Source organism: Pavona decussata, unplaced genomic scaffold (genome assembly GCF_977016875.1).
Source record: "Pavona decussata unplaced genomic scaffold, jaPavDecu1.1 SCAFFOLD_194, whole genome shotgun sequence".
Taxonomy (NCBI): domain Eukaryota; kingdom Metazoa; phylum Cnidaria; class Anthozoa; order Scleractinia; family Agariciidae; genus Pavona; species Pavona decussata.
Genome location: NW_028145603.1, coordinates 318,229 through 326,293, shown reverse-complemented (window position 1 = coordinate 326,293; position 8,065 = coordinate 318,229). Strand labels below are relative to the sequence as shown.

The window sequence follows — 8,065 nt, the reverse complement described above, 5'->3', positions numbered from 1 at the left end:
AAACATCTGCTATATCAGAGTGGTTATCGTACGAGAGATAATTTGACTTAAGATACGCGGTTGTTTTATCAGTGCATGGTGATATAACGAGAGGATACGCTTGGTGATGCACCTCAAGTATCTTTTAAATGTTAGTAAGAATGTGTTGTTTATCTGACTTTCCAGATTACTGATAAATGATATCAACGTTTCGTACGACGGGTTCAGTCTAATTTAAGACTTTAGTATTTATGTCAATATGAATGATAGTTTTTATTATGAAAGCAATAAATATACCACGCAAGAAACGAATTTAATTTTACTTTACTGCTAAATTATACAAATTAGCGTGCAAGTTATAATGCCAAGTTTGGAAAACTATTGAACCTGTGTAGGACTGTACCCCCTTTGGTAATTCCATGTCTCCAGCCGAGGCCTAATATCAGAGGAGAGAAGATGGCGTGCAGACACAGGACGTTAACGTTTATTTCGCTCAAGGTACGCTGTGCTCGGGTACCTTGATGTACCCGCGATTCCCCCATGGCCACCTCACAGAATCTGAGTCTTAAGGCTGCTGTCGTGCGATCAGTTCTTTCCTTACTAACCGAATTTGTGCGTCGTTTGCGCATATTCAAATTTTGATTTGAACAGCCGGTTCCAGATAGATCAGCATGGACTATTCAAAACAGCAGTGTTTTTGTGACCAAAAAAATATCATTTTAATCACCAAATCAAAAAGCTAAGGAAGCAGATATTTTAACGAAGACCAAAAAGTGGAAACAAATTGCCGCAGAAACGAACAGCAATTGTCCTCGACTACAATTAAAAAAAAATGAAAGGAATATTTTTGAGAAAAATTATATGGTTGTGATGGACATGAACTCAAAATAACACCCCCAAAATATGACTATTGAGGCTTTATTCCACCAAATGAAGAAAAAGCTTTGAACTGAGACCAAACTTTTAAGTTTAAAATTTAAAATACCAGCCTTGGAACAGCTGCAACGGAAGTTTTCGACCATCGATTGACAAGATAATATCATCGGGTACTCATTATAGCATATGGACAAACCGTGATAAAATAATAATAACAATAATAATAACAATAATAATAATAATAATAATAATAATAATAATAAAAATAATAATAATAATAATAATAATAATAGTAATAATAATAATAATAATAATAATAATAATAATAATAATAATAATAATAATAATAATAATAATAATAATAATAATAATATATCAAACAACCAGCTCCGAACAAATGGACACTCTAAACTAAAAGAACAGGTCACTCTTGGTATTCAGTTTAAATATTGATGCGACTGAGAAATTTGATTAGATAACGCAAATTTACAAAGACTTTTTGTGTATGGCTTGGTGGCAAGAGGTGCCATACATTCTTTGCCAGTTTTTGATACTCATGACGTTCGTTTATCAAATTACTTTCTAACCTGCCGGACACAAATTTTCCGAAAATGCTCCTTTTGCCAAGCTATGAAAACTATTTATCTGCCATTAGCCAGTTTTGTCCTTTATGCTAATTATAATGTTGAAATAATGAGGCGAAGCATTAGCTGAAATATCCGCTATATCACAAACTTCATAGTCTGTTTCCTGTGAATAATAGCTGTCCTAGGTCTTTAAGACACACACGTATGTTCTCTATGCCAGTGTGTAAAGCCTGGCTCACACTAGCAACACTCGACATAATGACATGGGCATAACGACATAAAGAAAAGATCAGTTTTTTCTTTTGTTTAATGTCATGTCGCTGATGTCAACCAGGCTTCGTGTAAGTGATTGACAAGTTTATTTACGCAGAGAGGTAAGAGATTAAAACAGGAAACTATTATTACCGGCTTACATTATTCACAGCACGTATCCTGCTAAATTACCCTTTACTCAGTTTTTCTTTTTCGAGTTACATTTTGAAAGCGCTTTTCTCCGCCGGATATCCGAACTAGAATCACCACTGCTCAGCAACCTTCACTCAGGTAAGCTATTTAAGCTAAGGGAACTCAGAAAACTCGATGAAGAACACCAAGTCAGCTGTCTGTTTTTTAAGATGTTACGAACACTAAAGTGTTGTTTAGATACGACGGTGGTACCAGTACCAGAATAAGACCTGCTTGCACATGAGCTTGCTAGTTTTTCTTAATAACGGGTTAGAATGCGACAGTCTTTTTTTTTTTTATTCTCTTGTGTAGTTCCGAATTTGGCTGCTCAATAACACACAAAACAGCTGTGGAAACTAAAATCTTTATAAGGAAAAATTTGCATCTCGAGAAGATTACTAGAGTAAAAAAGTGGCAGTTTTGCGTATTTCCAAGTTATTATATAACGTTATATATATTATGGAGTGCGTGCGGGCAACAAAATTTGTCAAACTAGTTAGTTTCCTTGAGAAATCTGCTTGTCCAAAACGAGGGCGTTTTATATATTTTCATAGGACTTTTTAGAAAAGCTCAGGACACCTGCTGACTTGTTGTGGATAATTCATCACAGCAAGTTTGTTCATAACGTTAACAATAGTTAGTGCCAAACAAAAATGTTTTTACTTCTGAAGTTTGTTCATAATTCGGATTTTTTACACCGGAATCAGATTAATTGGCTCGTGGAGCTGGAGGGATTTTTGCCGAAGATTGTCCCGAAGTCCCTTTTGGTTTTCTAGTAATGCTCTCTTTCGTCGCCATAAGAAGTCGACTTATAACGAGTCTAGGCGGAGGCTAATTTTCGTGGCTAACATCGCTCAAGGCTTCTCCGCCACAATAAAATATACCAACCCGCGCGGACAATACGGCCAGCTACACAGGGTAATGCTATGTCTACATTATACCGGATAGCTCTTGTGCTGACACCAAAAACACATCGAATAGCGCTACCGTTCACACACAAAATTAAAACGTCGATTTCGTATCGATTTTTGTGCCGGAGCGATGCTGCGTTCCTTCGCGGTCTTCAAAGTGAATCGTCACATATCAGATAGGTTTTCGTAGCACTTTCTTGAGTTGTGTGAAGAGAGACTCGAGCCGAAACCGAAGTCAATAACGAGGAGCGAGGATTGGATTCCAGGAGAAGTATATGGCGGCGGCAATGGTTCTGCTGTGGTTGTTCTGTTCGCGTAAAATGCAATCCAGCATAGTATAGACATAGCCTTGATGTTAAACTACCACAACGAAAAATATGGTGACTGGGACATTTCCCCAAAATCCCAAGCGTATAAAAAACCTAAAAGTACAAATTAAAACACGCAGAAAAGTTCTATAAATTTAAAACCTAGCATAGGCAATGTTCTTGGTAGAGAGAGGAATGTCGAAAAAAAAAATATGGCTTCCTTTGTGCCTACTGGCTGTGTTAGGTTCCCAAGACATCGAAGGAAAATGTACAGCCGCCATCTTGGATTTAACGGTCCACTTTATCATCCAACTTTATTTTCGTCCATGTTATATCCTTGGTAGATGTGAAAACAATTAGTTCTCTAGTAACAAAAAAGCATCAATTATGAGACCAGAAATCAAAGTATCACTAACTTTTCTTTGTAATGTTTAAAAAAATATATATAAATACTGAATTTAACATACATTTCCCGTTATAGAGGGAAGTATTTTTTCAGAATTATTTCCCGCTCTGACGAGTCGGATTTTTGCTTCATGTTAAGGTATGTAATGAAAAATTCTTATTCTGAAAGGGCTTTTTTTTTTAGGTTATTTAGTTTTTATTTAAAGTAGTTTGTGACACGTCTTGAATAGTATCTCGCATTTCCTAGTAACTGTGACATTAATGTTACAAATGGACAAAATGGCAGCTTATTTTAAACGGAAACGACATTTGAAACTTTTCCTTGCAAAATAGGAAAACGTATTGATGCGTGTTTAATGCAACATCATGCACAATCAGTGATCGGTAGTTAACGACTGTTATATGATGTCGTACGAAGCATAACTCTCGCCCCTGTGAAACGCGTGCACAAATTGGACAGGCAAAATGTTTTGAACTTTTCTTTGCGCTTGCCTTCAAAAAAGTTAATATAGAATCGTGCGTGCTTGAATGTGTTTCTGGGATCACTGGCTTGTCACACCACTAGGGAAGACTTCCATCTGTTTCCTTTAAAGTGCCCCTGGGACGAAAATTTCGGTTTTCATCTTTTTGCATTTTCGTGTAGAATATGACCTTCTTACTCAGGTTACCAAATTTTAATCCTTTACGGCGATTGGAAGTATTTTTTTTAGCTTTTTATTAGAGATTTTACGGCCGCCATTACTTGGCCTTGTTCCGGAAGTTAAGGCTCAGATTACAGGAAGTCACGTCATTGGCTCATTCCACATTCCACATGGCTAATTTTCATATGGATTCTACTTCATAAACTGTATTCTGCTGTTGCGAACTAAATAACAACAGAATACAGTTTATGAAGTAGAATCGATATGAAAATTAGCCATGTGGAATTTTTCGTGTTGAGCCAATGACGTGACTTCCTGTAATTTGAGCCCTAACTTCGGGAAGAAGGCCAAGTAATGGCGGCCGTGAAATCTCGAATAAAAAGCTAAAAAAAATACTTCCAATCGCCGTAAAGGATTGAAATTTGGTAACATGAGTGAGAAGGTCAAATTCTACACGAAAATGCAAAAAAGATGGAAAATGAAATTTTCGTCCCAGGGGCACTTTAATAGTTGAGGAAACTAATAAACTTGTGGCCCTCTATCTAAAAAATTCTTACAAAACTAATACAATGTAGGAGGAAGTGTACATAGAAATGTGAGAGCTAAAAATACAATGTATGTCAAATTCTAACATGACTATCAATAAAACTAAAAATATCCATCTGATAAGAAGACGAATTATGACTGAATTATGACTGTTTCTTTTCTTTGAAATTTATAATGTAAAATTTCAGTGCAATAACCAGATTCTACAGCTGGAAAAGAGGTGGCCATGGATAGTGAATGCTATCTAGCTTAGTAGCATTACTTCGGTTTCCATTTACAAATCTATGAATATGTAGACGCTTTTGACAAACAGATATAAATCAACAAAGAAACAATTCATCCTGATACAATCGCTTCGCTTTATTTTATTTCAGAGAGATGGTTAATGTTTCTAACCAAGAAAACGGAACACAAAATGAAGCAAGTTTCCTGGAGCTTTCTTCATATGAGTGCATTGCCTGGCTTACAGTAATCATGACCGAGTCTGTTGCTATAGTAACACTTAATATCCTCACAATTATTGTTTTTATCAAAAACCGCAGTCTTCGTAAGCGAAGCATGTACCTGGTGATCAACCTGGCAGTTGCAGATATGTTTGTAGGAGGATGTTCAGAAATCACATATTTTATATCGTTAAGAGAGTCATGCTCCTTATGGGATACCCGAAGACTTCCTCCTGTTACTTTCATGTACATACTGTTGTTGTTTATTCCAGCTTCTCTGACAAACCTTGCTGCGATCTCGTTAGAACGAGCGCACGCGACATTTCATCCTTTCAGACATCGTATTTTTAAAAAGTGGGTATTTGGATTTCTTATTACAATCATTTGGGTTACATCTGGGCTGTTAATAATTGCTGTTTATTTTCTTCGCAACTCGGTGAGCTCTGACTATATTTGGAGTATATTTGATGGTTTTTGTTTATTTGTCATTTGTGTTTCTTATGTGTCAATTGCTGTCAAAATTTCTTGTGGGGCTCATCCTCAGCACCATGGTGCAGCAAGCAGAGAGAGAAAACTAACCAAGACATTGTTAATTGTGACTGTGTTATCTTTAGTGTTGTGGCTTCCATATACGATATTTCCTCTACTGTCGGTCTATTTACCTTTCTTTATTTCTTATCGGGTAAGGCTTCATCTTGGCCACGCTTTCACCGTTTTGTTTTTTGCAAACTCCCTTGTCAATCCTATTTTATATTCAGTCAGAATTCCAGACTTTAAAAGAGCTCTCGTTTCACTTTTTCGGCGTCAGCAGAGACAAGTTGAGATTATTCCCCTTGGTGCCTTGTGATTACTAAAGGTATTTGTTGCCATGTAATTTTGTTATCGATTAATCTGGAAGTCTTAGATTAACGTTGATTTCTTTAACGAAAATAAAGAATGAAAACGAGTGCACTAGAAAAAGAACTTGCCAAGTAAATTTCAAAAAATAAAATGGTTTATTGCACTCGGCAGTGTGGTTCGTCATTTAAGTCATTTTCATATTGCAAACGGATTATAATAGATGAAAGCTTGACAAATAAAAATTTAGAATCTTGAAGTATTATCCATTTTACGTTTTACAATGATGTGTCTTAACTGCAATTGAGTTTTTTTGTGTTGTTTATGCCAGCAATTGGCACAGATCCCTCTTAATTTGATGTTGCAATTTAGTTAGACAAAAACAATTGATAAAAATGACTGAAAAATATTATTTCAGAATGGCAGTGCGAAAGTCTTTGTGAGATGTTTGATAGACGAGGGAAGAGTGGATACTGAAATCTAGAGCACGTTCCTGTGATAGGCGCATGCAAGGCCGGCCAGATTCACGAAGCCCTCCTAAGTTAAGATGTCTCTTCAGTATTGTTCTTCAATAAAAGCCTATTGTAGGAATATCGATAGTCTATTGTTAAGGGGATTCCATGCTTACATTGCGCATTCTTACTACGCATAATTTCTTGCGTTATTAGCGCGCGCCTTTCCTCCTGAACGAGTTATTTTAACGTTATTTTAACTTAGCAATTATCACCTTATGTGTAAAACTTCAGTTTTAGAAAAACGACAGCTACAAAAAAGAGTAATTGGCAGAAATAGCAGCTTGCCCACCACTCGAGGCATAAAATAGTGATACTGAGACCTCGCACGGAAGAAACTTTCAGGACAGAGGGGCACAATACACTGCCGAAATTTATCCGAGGAGCGCGAAACAAATATTTGATGGTAGTAGACACCAACTACACAAACTAAATATAGTGTTTACTTTTCACCTTGTGTCGGTGTCCTTTCGGATAAAACTGATTTGCAGCATCGGTAAATAATTGTTAAATAGAGCCGTACGGTTTTTATTTGAGCGTCGTAAAACCAAAGCGAAAGTAACTACTCTGGCCAATCACAACAGACGCAAACAGCACAATAAACCAATCAAACCCTGAAGTAAACACGTGCAACCGACGCCGAGCGCAGGAAAACGTGTGCAGGCAAACCACGATTAGTTTGGTGCGAACTTTGGCAACAAATTACAGAAAGCAGTGAACGAAACCAAAGCATAAGCGAAAGTACTTTCGACACTCATTTGAAAACCGCTCCTTAAGTCATTTTGAATTTTTAAAGGATGTTCACCTTTTTAGCTAGATGGGTGTACAGTAATTAATTTAGGTAACTTATTTATAGCATTTAAAACTTCTTAAGTACAATCTGTGGTTATACATGTATTTACGTATATGAAGTTAGGTGTTTTCAGTTGATTGTAGAAATCAATTTTACTTAGTAAAACTCGCGCCATTCTTTCTCAGCCAATGAGAACCAAAACCAAAACCAATCGTGACTTGTCCATACTGTTCTTGCCGCGCTTGGCGCCGGTTACATGTGCTTGTTGCTACGTCTGTTGTGATTGGTTGAAGCAATTACTTAGCGTTTGGTTGAACGACAATCAATAGCCCACTTTGAAAAAGAGTGATGGCCTGGGTCGAGAGTAGCTGCCCAAGCGATTGTGGGAAGGTTTGGGGGGACGTTGGCTATTATCTTCGCATTTTTGCGTCCCCCCAAACAATCCCACAATCACTTGGGCAGTTACTCTCGACCCAGGCCATCACTCATTTTCAAAGTGGGCTATTGAAAACTGATCTAAGATCATTTTGCTTTAGCTGAACTTGAAACTGATGTTATGTAGACATCGAAACGTTGCTTCCTCATTTTGTCACAATTGGTTATTAATATTGTGAATAGTATTTAATATTTTCCCCTGATTTTAACTGTAAGACGTGAAATTTTAATACATATTGGATGATATTCAAGAGAGGATGATATTATAATCGTTATCTGATTTCTAGTTAATAACACTGTAGTCACAATACAGCTATTTGATGGTATTATGATAATTTATACTGGTGT

At 36.7% G+C, this 8,065-nt stretch overlaps 1 long non-coding RNA gene across 1 annotated transcript; it reads left to right on the top strand.

The window, feature by feature from the left end:
* The first annotated feature begins 1,876 nt into the window (after positions 1 to 1,876).
* Positions 1,877 to 5,450, top strand: LOC146461833 (uncharacterized). Its single transcript, XR_014857304.1, has 3 exons — positions 1,877 to 1,985; positions 3,587 to 3,649; positions 5,072 to 5,450. It is a non-coding gene; the product is annotated as an uncharacterized LOC146461833 (long non-coding RNA).
* Positions 5,451 to 8,065: the final 2,615 nt, after the last annotated feature.